This window comes from Dipodomys spectabilis, unplaced genomic scaffold, assembly GCF_019054845.1.
Source record: "Dipodomys spectabilis isolate Male_0828 unplaced genomic scaffold, ASM1905484v1 ptg000287l, whole genome shotgun sequence".
NCBI classification, from domain to species: Eukaryota; Metazoa; Chordata; class Mammalia; order Rodentia; family Heteromyidae; genus Dipodomys; species Dipodomys spectabilis.
This window is the reverse complement of record NW_024870964.1, coordinates 1802501-1812130: the sequence shown is the minus strand read 5'-3', so window position 1 is coordinate 1812130 and position 9630 is coordinate 1802501.

The following is a 9630-nucleotide window of genomic DNA, read 5'->3' as shown; positions in this document are numbered from 1 at the left end:
CACAACATGATGGAAATTTACATTACAACTTGTGAAGGGTATTGGGGTGAAGGAAAACTGTGAGAAAAGTGAGGTAGTGGGTAAAAAGTTCTACATGTTATCTATTCACCATCTTACAATTACAGCAACCCCTTCTATATATCACCTTGACAATATAATTAAATTATAAAATAACTTACATAAAGTGTAATTTCACTGTATTGGTATAGTAAATACAATTCTATTCCCCCTTTCTTTATTAGAGGGTCATCAACTTGAATGTTATCAAACTATGGAATATCTTCACAATATACTTGCCTTTATGTTGAAAAAACCATTATCTCACACTAAAACTTAAGAAAGTTCAATTCTATGGAAACTCCTAACTTTTAAAACTGAATAATTGTTAAGAGGACAGAATATATGTATTCTTCAAAATTCAGATGACTACTAACTAATCATTTTCAAATTCTGATCATGCCATACCAGAGACATTTAAAACAGCATCTGTTTACATTTTAAGTAATTGTGCAATAGATCAAATTTCCAATGAGATGTTACATATTTAAAAGTCAATAAAAAATAGGCACATTCTGGTAGAAGATAAAACTATGACCTATCTATAATAATTAATTCCTGAATAGTAAACATTTATCACCAGAGTAAGCTATTATTTCTATGACAATCAATCCTAAGTTTTTATGCTGTAAAGTCATCCTAGCCCAACAGTTTGTAACTTGTAAGGTGCACCTAAAAATTGCCTGAATTCACATCATGACTAGCTTATCACTATTGTGAAAAAAAATACTACACTTCTGCTGTGATGCCCTCCCAATTGTGCAAAGAACACTACACTAAACTTTTCTGCATCATTTTCCCTCCAGTGGTATTCTTGAGATCAGAATACTTGCAAATAGTATTTATATTATTATTTTATATTAATTTTATTATATATTATTTTTATCTATCATAGATATTCAGGAGATCTGAATATGGGAACATTGAGATCTGAAGATTTTGTTTCAAACCCACCCAGGTAGCAAGGTTCCTTAGATTCTTATTTCCAATAAACTCGTAAGGAATAGCTAGTTCCAAGTGGCACTGAGGTTAAAGTTGAAGAGCAGTAGCCTTTAGCAAAAACAGGCTCAGGGACAGTGCCCAGACCCAGAGGTCAAGCCCTAGCATAAACTAAACAACAAAAACAAAATAAAAACAAACGTTAAACCTAGATTTTTTTCCTCATTGTATGAGTAATTAAGAGGTACTTAAGGAAATTTCTTCCTGTGTTATGTATAGATAGAAGAAAAAAAAAGATCTCATTCAATTACTCTCCTCATACCATGTTACACCAAAGTCTCCAAAAATTGCTCTTTTTCTAAATTTATAAATTAATAGCATCCATTTGTTGTCAACTTTGTCTGGATTATTCACCTTATCATGTTATACATGAACTATTGGAGTTATTTATAAACTAATTTCTAAATATACCTCACTTGAAAGAAAATTCTAGGCAAATAGAATGCCACAATCATTTGTGAATTTCTAAAATAAATCTTCTACTTGAAAACAATTTTGTAGTATCCTAGAGAATATGAAATTACAAACAAAAAACAGTTATTTCAAATATAAATTCTAATTTAGGCAAGTCTCCTAAGTCCTACAGAAGATGAACTTTGCTAATTCTCCAGGCTTAAGCTTTTGTAATCCTTCATCATTGCTTTGGAATCCAACATAATGATGCTTACTTTTTCAAATTTTTGAATGGGAATCATGAACTATTTTGCATCTAACAATGTTCTGTAATGAAGAGAGCATGTAAAACACATGAGAGCATTTCAATAGGAAACTTGACTTATCAAAACATAGTGAAAAAATTAGCCCAAACCTCCAACTGTGTATTCCTTTCATGTTTTTTGGCTTGTTTTATTGAGACAAAATTATACTACCTGGTCCAGGGAAGGTATGTAATTCCACTATCTAATCTCCTATCTTATTCTGAGTGCTAGAATTCCAGGCTTTATCACATTGCCCTACCACAGTTTGTTGGTTTATTTAATCTAGAAAAAAGCTAGCAATTCTGAACTTCTCTGATGATCTTATCCTCTAGACTGACTGCTCTGATTGTTTATGTACAATTTTCAAAGACGTTCTAACATTTGACACAGTATATGAACATTTTCAGATGCGCCTGCAGGGTTCTCTGATTCATTCTTCCATGGATCTGATCCCTTTAATAATGATTACTTGAGTTAATATCTCTGGTCCCTACCTTTGTAATATTCTCAAGATTTTTTGGGGAAAGTTCACTTGAGGACTTTCTAATATTAAAAATTATCACTTGTTCTAGTCTTACTCAGGACATATTTTCTATTATTTTCTAACTTTTTCAACACATTCTGAGTGTTGTTTCATATGTGTGTTTACACATATATGTGCCTCTGTGTATGTGCATGCTTGCATGTTTGTATGCCAAAACCTCAAGCTCTTATTCAGCAGTGTTTCTCATATCTAGTATTCCATCATTTCTGCCATTCTTACAATGCAGGTTTAGGCTGTTTAATTATAGGTATTGTTGCAAATAATTTTTTTCCCAGGCTGGATGCAAACTGAACTTCCCAGAATCCTTTACATTCTTAGGTTTTATCTCTCCAGGAGTATCAACTTTTAAACTTGAAACACTTTTGTGAGTGTAAAGTCTACCCTGTAGCCCAGATTTTTAACTTGAGAATTCATATAAAGATAGATGAACATACACATTACATATATTGAGTGTACACTGTTAGAAATGTGATCTTAAGCCAGGTGACAGTGACTCATGTCTATAATCCTCAGATCTCAGCCTCCTGAGTAGCTGAGTAGCTATTGCAGTTGAAATCCAGCACACGTAGGAAAGTTTCTGAAGCACTTATCTCCAATTAACAACCAGAAAACTGGAAGTGGCACTGTGGATCAAGTGGTAGACTGCTATCCTTAAGCTGAAGAGTAGAGGAAGAGTGCCCAGGCCCAGACTTCAACCCCACAAATACCAAAGAAAAAAGAAAAGTAAAGGAAAGAAATAAAAAGATATGTGAACTTAGCAAACAGTTCATTGCTAATATAATTCCTGCTCTCTCAACATGGCTTTTTTCCACTTAACTCCATGCTCTTATATCTGACTTGCTTTGAAACTATAAATATTCTTCCATTCTACTTTTTACAAATTTGCATTATTAGTTGCCATGATTTAGAGCTAGTAGAAGAGACAGAGTGGCCTCATCCTTCATATTCCACTTAGTAATAATGCTTTCTCTTTATCACTTCCGTAGATCTACATACTGGCCTTGGCTTTATTCTTTCAAATTTGTCTTATTTGCAGAGTATTCTATACTCTATTGAGTAACCATTCTTAAACACAGAACTTCTTTTTCTCCTATTATTCATATTGTTTCTCCTACTGTTAACATATGTACATTTGTGAAATAATGCACAACACACCAAGAACCTTCTTCTCACTTAAAATTGGTCTTAATTTATAGAGCACTTAGCAAATTTGAACTTAATGTACTCCAGGATATTTGGCTTTTCATGTTTTTTATTGTAAAAAATGTTGTACAGAGGGGTTAGAGTTATATACCTAAGTTAATTAGTACATAATCTATCAAGCATTGTTTCCTCTTCTTTTGTTTTTCCCCTGCCTTCCCTTTCCTCCTCGCTGCCCCAAATCCCCCCTCCAATCCCCAAGTTGTAAAGTTCATTTTCTACATAGTGTCTTGTAGAACTCATTGTTACAATGGGTCATACTGTATCCTTGTTTCAGCATTTTGTTATTTCCCTTCTCCTACCCACATTAGAAAAAGGTATATGCAAGATGCAGATCACTGACATCAAATACAGTAAAATCAGGGGTTATACCGTGGAGGTAGAAAATAGAAGAGAAACAAAAAAAATCACGTACTACCTGTGAGGTAACAATAAAGAAAAATCAACTTGTGTCCTATCTTAGAGTCCATTTCACTTAACATAATTTTATAGATCCATATGTACATGTATAATGTATTATAAGCGATTGAAATTCTGTATTTTCTCATGACTAAGTTGTTTCTGAAACACATGTTACCTCATGTACAAAGATGTACTTGTGCTATTTCAATGAAGCCACAAAATGTTCATTTTACCTGGAGCAGCACCATAGATTGTTACTTGAAGTAATTGGAAGGAACTGTTACTGGAAGTGTAAACTGATTCCAAGAGAGGAATTGAACATAGAGAAATGACAAGTTCAACTTAATTTGTGCTCTCGTTTTACTGTACAAGAAAAGAATTCAAAGCTTGAAGGAAACTCTGTCCCTGACTTTTTCGAGTGTGTTCTTTACTCACATAAAACTTGTCTGTAAATTTCTAGTTGAGAGTATTACAAAAGGAAACAATATGCCATTTGAAGGCCAACATAGATAAAAAGGAAATAACGTTGTTTTAAAAGTGTTCTACTGCAAAGAAACAAAGACATGTAGGTTTAAAGGTACCTTATGCCTAGATATTTCGCTCCTGACATGATTGTCTTGTTGCAGGAGTCAGTTATCCATTCCTTTAATCTGGTCCTGAGTTCACCATAGCAATAAGGATTCCAAAAAGCAGGATCCAGTGAGTATGATCAGCAAAAGGAGCCTCTTTTCAAACCAGTGCTGTAAGGATGGTCCCAAAGAAATATGTGGGGTTTTTTTTTTTGCTTGCTTGCTTGTTTAGTTTGTGCTGGTTCTGGGGCTTAACCTCAGAGTCTGGACCCTGTCCCTGAACCATTGTCTTTCCTGCCACCATAGCTAGAACTCCACTGCTTGAGCTAAACCTCCACTTCTGGCTTTTTTGGTGTTTAATTACAGATAAGAGTTTGGCAGACTCTCCTGCCTATTGGCTTTGAGATTGTAATAAATCCAAGTGACATCAACTGTATGGACTTCTCTTTTGAAGCAAGACATGTTAGATGAAGTTTATTATAAAGCTAGTATTCGACAATTTTTTAAAAGAAGAGACTATGTTCAGCAAAGAAACCATAACTTAACTCAGCAAAAGTAGGTGCAGTGAATAATTTTGGAATTATGTTTTCTGCCTGGGAAGATTACTATTGACTTTGTCATTCCTTTTCAGGAACTGTTTCTGTTGGTCGTGGGGCTTGGACTCTGATCCTGGGCACTGTCCCTCAGCTCTTCAGCTCATGTTGAGTGCTCTACCACTTTACTACAGCACCACTTCCGGATTTCTGGTGGTAATTGAAGATAAGATTCTCATGGATTTTCCTGACCAGGCTGGCTTTGAACCACAATCCTCTGGTTTCAATCTCCTGAGTAGCTAGTATTACAAGTGTGAGTCACCGGCACCCAGCTCATATATGCATTTATGTGCACTTAATGACACTATGTTGACAAAGAATGGAAATTTAAATCAAATGGTGTGACATTGCAGCTTTTCAATAAAATGGAGGTAGCAATAAAGATGTCCTCCTTTTCCATGTTCTTACATTAATGACTCATGAGCTATGAGACTCTTACATTAGCACCCTCTGTTGTCTGCGTATGTGGACTTAGTATAAGAAATTGTTGATAGAGAAATAGAGAAAGACAGATATGTAGAAAGCAAAATAGATCAGGTATGAAAGAGCAGCATAGAAGTATATACAACTTATCACACAGAGATTATGAACTAGCCTAAATTATTAGAATGCTAAAGGCAATGAGGAATAAGCCTAGTTGATAACATGTTCTTCACTAACCAAAAATGGTTCTCTAGAACAGTTTATGGTACAACTTAGTTATTACTATTATTTATTCCTTCCATCTGGAGTTATTCCTTCTGTCAAAACTATTAATTAACCTCTGCCTTTTTGGTGCCATAACTTACCAAAAAGATTTCCAAATCTCACTTATACTACCCTTCTGATTGTGATTAGCAGTGGCCACTCAAGAGCCTGGAATCTTTGAATTTCCAGGATTAATCTTCACTGATATCTAAGCACATTCCTGGTATTAATTGCCATGACCTATTAACAAAACTTTTTGTGTTCAACACAGTATTCTAATATAGGTAAAGTACATGAATTAAGGACTATTGATATGTATCAGTTGGAAGGAGCAATCATATATTCCAACTATGGGTTCTTTATTTTGCATTTCCTAGCTAAATGACTCTTTTGCCAGTCCTAGGGCTAGAACTCAGGGCCAGGGAACTGTTCCTGAGCTTCTTCTTTTTTTTTTTTTTTTATCAAGGCTAGCACTCTACCACTTTAGGCAAAACACCACTTCCAGTGTTTCTTTTTCTGTTTATGTGGTACTGAGTAATTGAACCCACGGTTTCATGCGTGCTAAGCAATAACTGTTCCGTGAAACCACATTCCCAGAGCACTAAATGACTTTCTTTTTTTATATTAATAATAATTTTTTGTGTGAAAATACAGTACAGAGGAGTTATAATTACATGATTATAATTACATGAGCAAGGTAATGAGTACATTTCTTATCAAGCGTTTTTGCCTCCTCCTTTGTTTCCCCTTACCATCCCTGCCCACCCATCCCCCCCCCACAGCCAAAGTTGTAAAGTTTTTTTTTCATCATGTCTTGTTACAATTGGAATTTCTTAAGATGGCACTACCTTTTCATTCTGTTAATATGTATTACAATTTAGGCCAGGTGGTAGAAAAGGAAGTGGAAAACAATATTAAGTCCAGTAAGGCTGATATTCCTATCACATCACTAAGGAAGTAGTGTTAAGACCTACAGGACTCATAGGGTTGTTGTATGTGATATTATTATGTAAAACACTATTAACTGTCATCCCCAACATCCAAAACATTCTGCTTCCACTTTCCAGGTCAAGAACCATATATCTACACCTTTTTATTGATTGTGTGTGTTTCCTAGGAAGGAAGAAAGAGGATGTTGTAGGTGAAGGTGAAAAAATATGTATATTGGCTCTCTGTCCACATTTTTTGCATTTTTAAAAAGTGCTATTAATGAACTCCCACTTACATCTAATTGACTTGCTGTTTGCACAAGATGCAGAACAATGAAGACATTTATTCTGGTGGATAATCACAAATATTAACAAAATCCATTTCTGGAAAAATAAGATACTAGGTAAGAAATTATAAATTATTGTCTGTAAAATGGTTTCTTTTCTTAGAGAAAAAATGTTAGTATTGAAATTATTACTCTAACTTTCTCTGAGATTTTATGCTGTCTCAGTATCAAAATGTTCTCTAATTTCTGTAACAACCAAACATAAAAGACACGATTTGAAGATCTCAGTAGTTTTAGAAAATAAGTTACCTAATGTGATGGCAAGTATGATTGATTGTATTATGGTTCTCTTTTTTTCCTCTTTATCTCAAGTGTTGCATATCTTGGCATATTACTCTATGTCCTGAATCAGCTTCCTGTAGGTGAGATTTACCTCTACACTGCAGTGTCAAGATGGGTCATTTGACTTACTTCTGCTTAAAATTGAACCGGAAGTGGTGAAAGGCTATTTCTAGGGGAAGGTTTCTATCTCATTACCTGTGTCTTTTTTCCCCTTAGCTATAAAAATAGCATATTTCCAGAAGGAGTCTTCTTTCAACTTATGTGTTGGAAGAGTATAGCATGTGAAATTGAGACAAAATTCAAATACAGCCTCATACACATAACACAGGCAGAACTAAGCTAATATTAGAATATGAAATTAAGATGCTAGTTTCTTACCATTCTTTTATACCTTTATGATAGTTGACTAGCACACACCAGAATTTAACAAATCCTAAACAAGAACTAAACAAATTGATAACATTTCTTATTGGAAGATATTACAATTTTTTTTATAAATAAGCATTCTCCATGTGACCACTTGTGGCATTATCTATTTCTATAGATGTGTTTAATCACTCTAGAGCACTGTATCTAATATCTACAATTTTTATCCAGACCTTGTGATTGAGATGAGGAAGAAAAAAATCTAGATTTCTCCTTCTCTTTTCCTCTTCTTCTTTTTCTAGTGTGGATTCTCTTTTCTCCAATTTCTCCTATTAATAATGGAAGAGTGACACATTGTGGATATGAAGCAAAAGGCTTCAAAGCCAGAATTTTACTCTTTCAGAAGTAGATGAAGTAAATCAGAGGGCTCAAGGATGAATGAAAACATGTTTTTTCCCTTTCTGGATTTCACCATAGACTCTAAACATGACTCTAAATAGCTAGTGGAACCATTTGCCTTGGCTAACTTTTTAAAAATAGTTTTTAAAATAAATGATAATTTTAAAAATTAAAAAATAATTTTAAAATAAATAGTAATTTGTTGTTTGCTTTTGGAAGGCATGAAATAGGACTGCATTTACATTGTGTGAGTTGAGAGGCTAAATTTTATCAGAATCTAAACATAATGAAAAATAGATGATTTTAAGATAAATAGCTTGTAGATACATTTTTACCTCGACATACCCCCAGAGACATATTTTTTCTTCTTTTCCTCTCCAGGCTGATTCAAATTCAATAAGCAGTTAATGTAATTCAAATGGCTGTGTTTCTTTCAGAAATAGAATAAACCGAAAAGTTAGAAAAAGAGATCCAGTATTGGGTAATGCATTCTTTAAAAATAGCAGTCAAATACATATTAACCATAATTCCAAAATAATAACAATCAAATGCTCTTGAAAAGAGAAGATTATAAGCAGAATATACAAAAAGTGATAGTGCCACAACTACTTCAGGAGCTGCTCTCTGGCATTTAGGATTTCTAGTACATGAAAATGTTTTAATCAGGATTAATTGCTTTCAGGGACAAATTTTTTAAGTTATATTTCATTGAAGAAATATGTTGTTGGAGTTCCAGGAAGATGGCAGAGGAGAAGCTGGAGTCTAAACAAGCTCTCGCATAGAAAGCAGTTTTAGAGTTCCAGTGAACAGACCTAAGCCAGAGAATCACACAAAGTGTGCCATCACAGGTCAGAGAGTCAGGACAGAGAGGGAAAATCCAGGCAAGGAGACAGATCTGAGCTCTTCCCAGCAGCCGCCGAGGCAGCGGCAGCGGTGGCAGCAGCAACTGCAGGCACCATACCTGAGCCACAGAGAGTCCGGGACGAAGGAGCCAGATGCAGCGGGTGCACAGATTCCAATCAACACCAGCAAGAACTGACAAGGAGCAGACATCTTCATCCTGCAGTTCACAGACCAGAGAAAACCCAGGAACCAAGAAACGGCGTGAGTAGAAGCCTGATGTCCTCACTCCTTCTCAGGGAGCAGAGGAGGGATGGGCACCCCTCCCCCCCCCAGTACTGGAGATCTCCATCTGGGATACCAACAAAGCTCGGTGGAGCTGCTAGCTCCAAATCAAGCCTTGGAATAAAACGAGTCATTTAGCAGGTCACAAGAACTTAATGGAGGCGTGACCTGCCAGACTCAGCTCCACCCAGGGAAAAGGCACGCAGCTTGGGCGCCAGCCCTAGGAGTGGGATTCTTCACTGGGTAATCAGAGCCAGAGGCTGCCCCTCCCTCTAGTAGCCTCGACAATCAATTGAAAATCAGTAAACAGAAACCCTGAGAATGTCTCCAGGCTGGGCTCTGTGAGTTTTTCATAAACGAGCCCCCGGGAAAAGCCTCAACTCTACCCAGAATCTAGCCTCATCACTGCATCTCCCTCTTTTGTGATACTCAA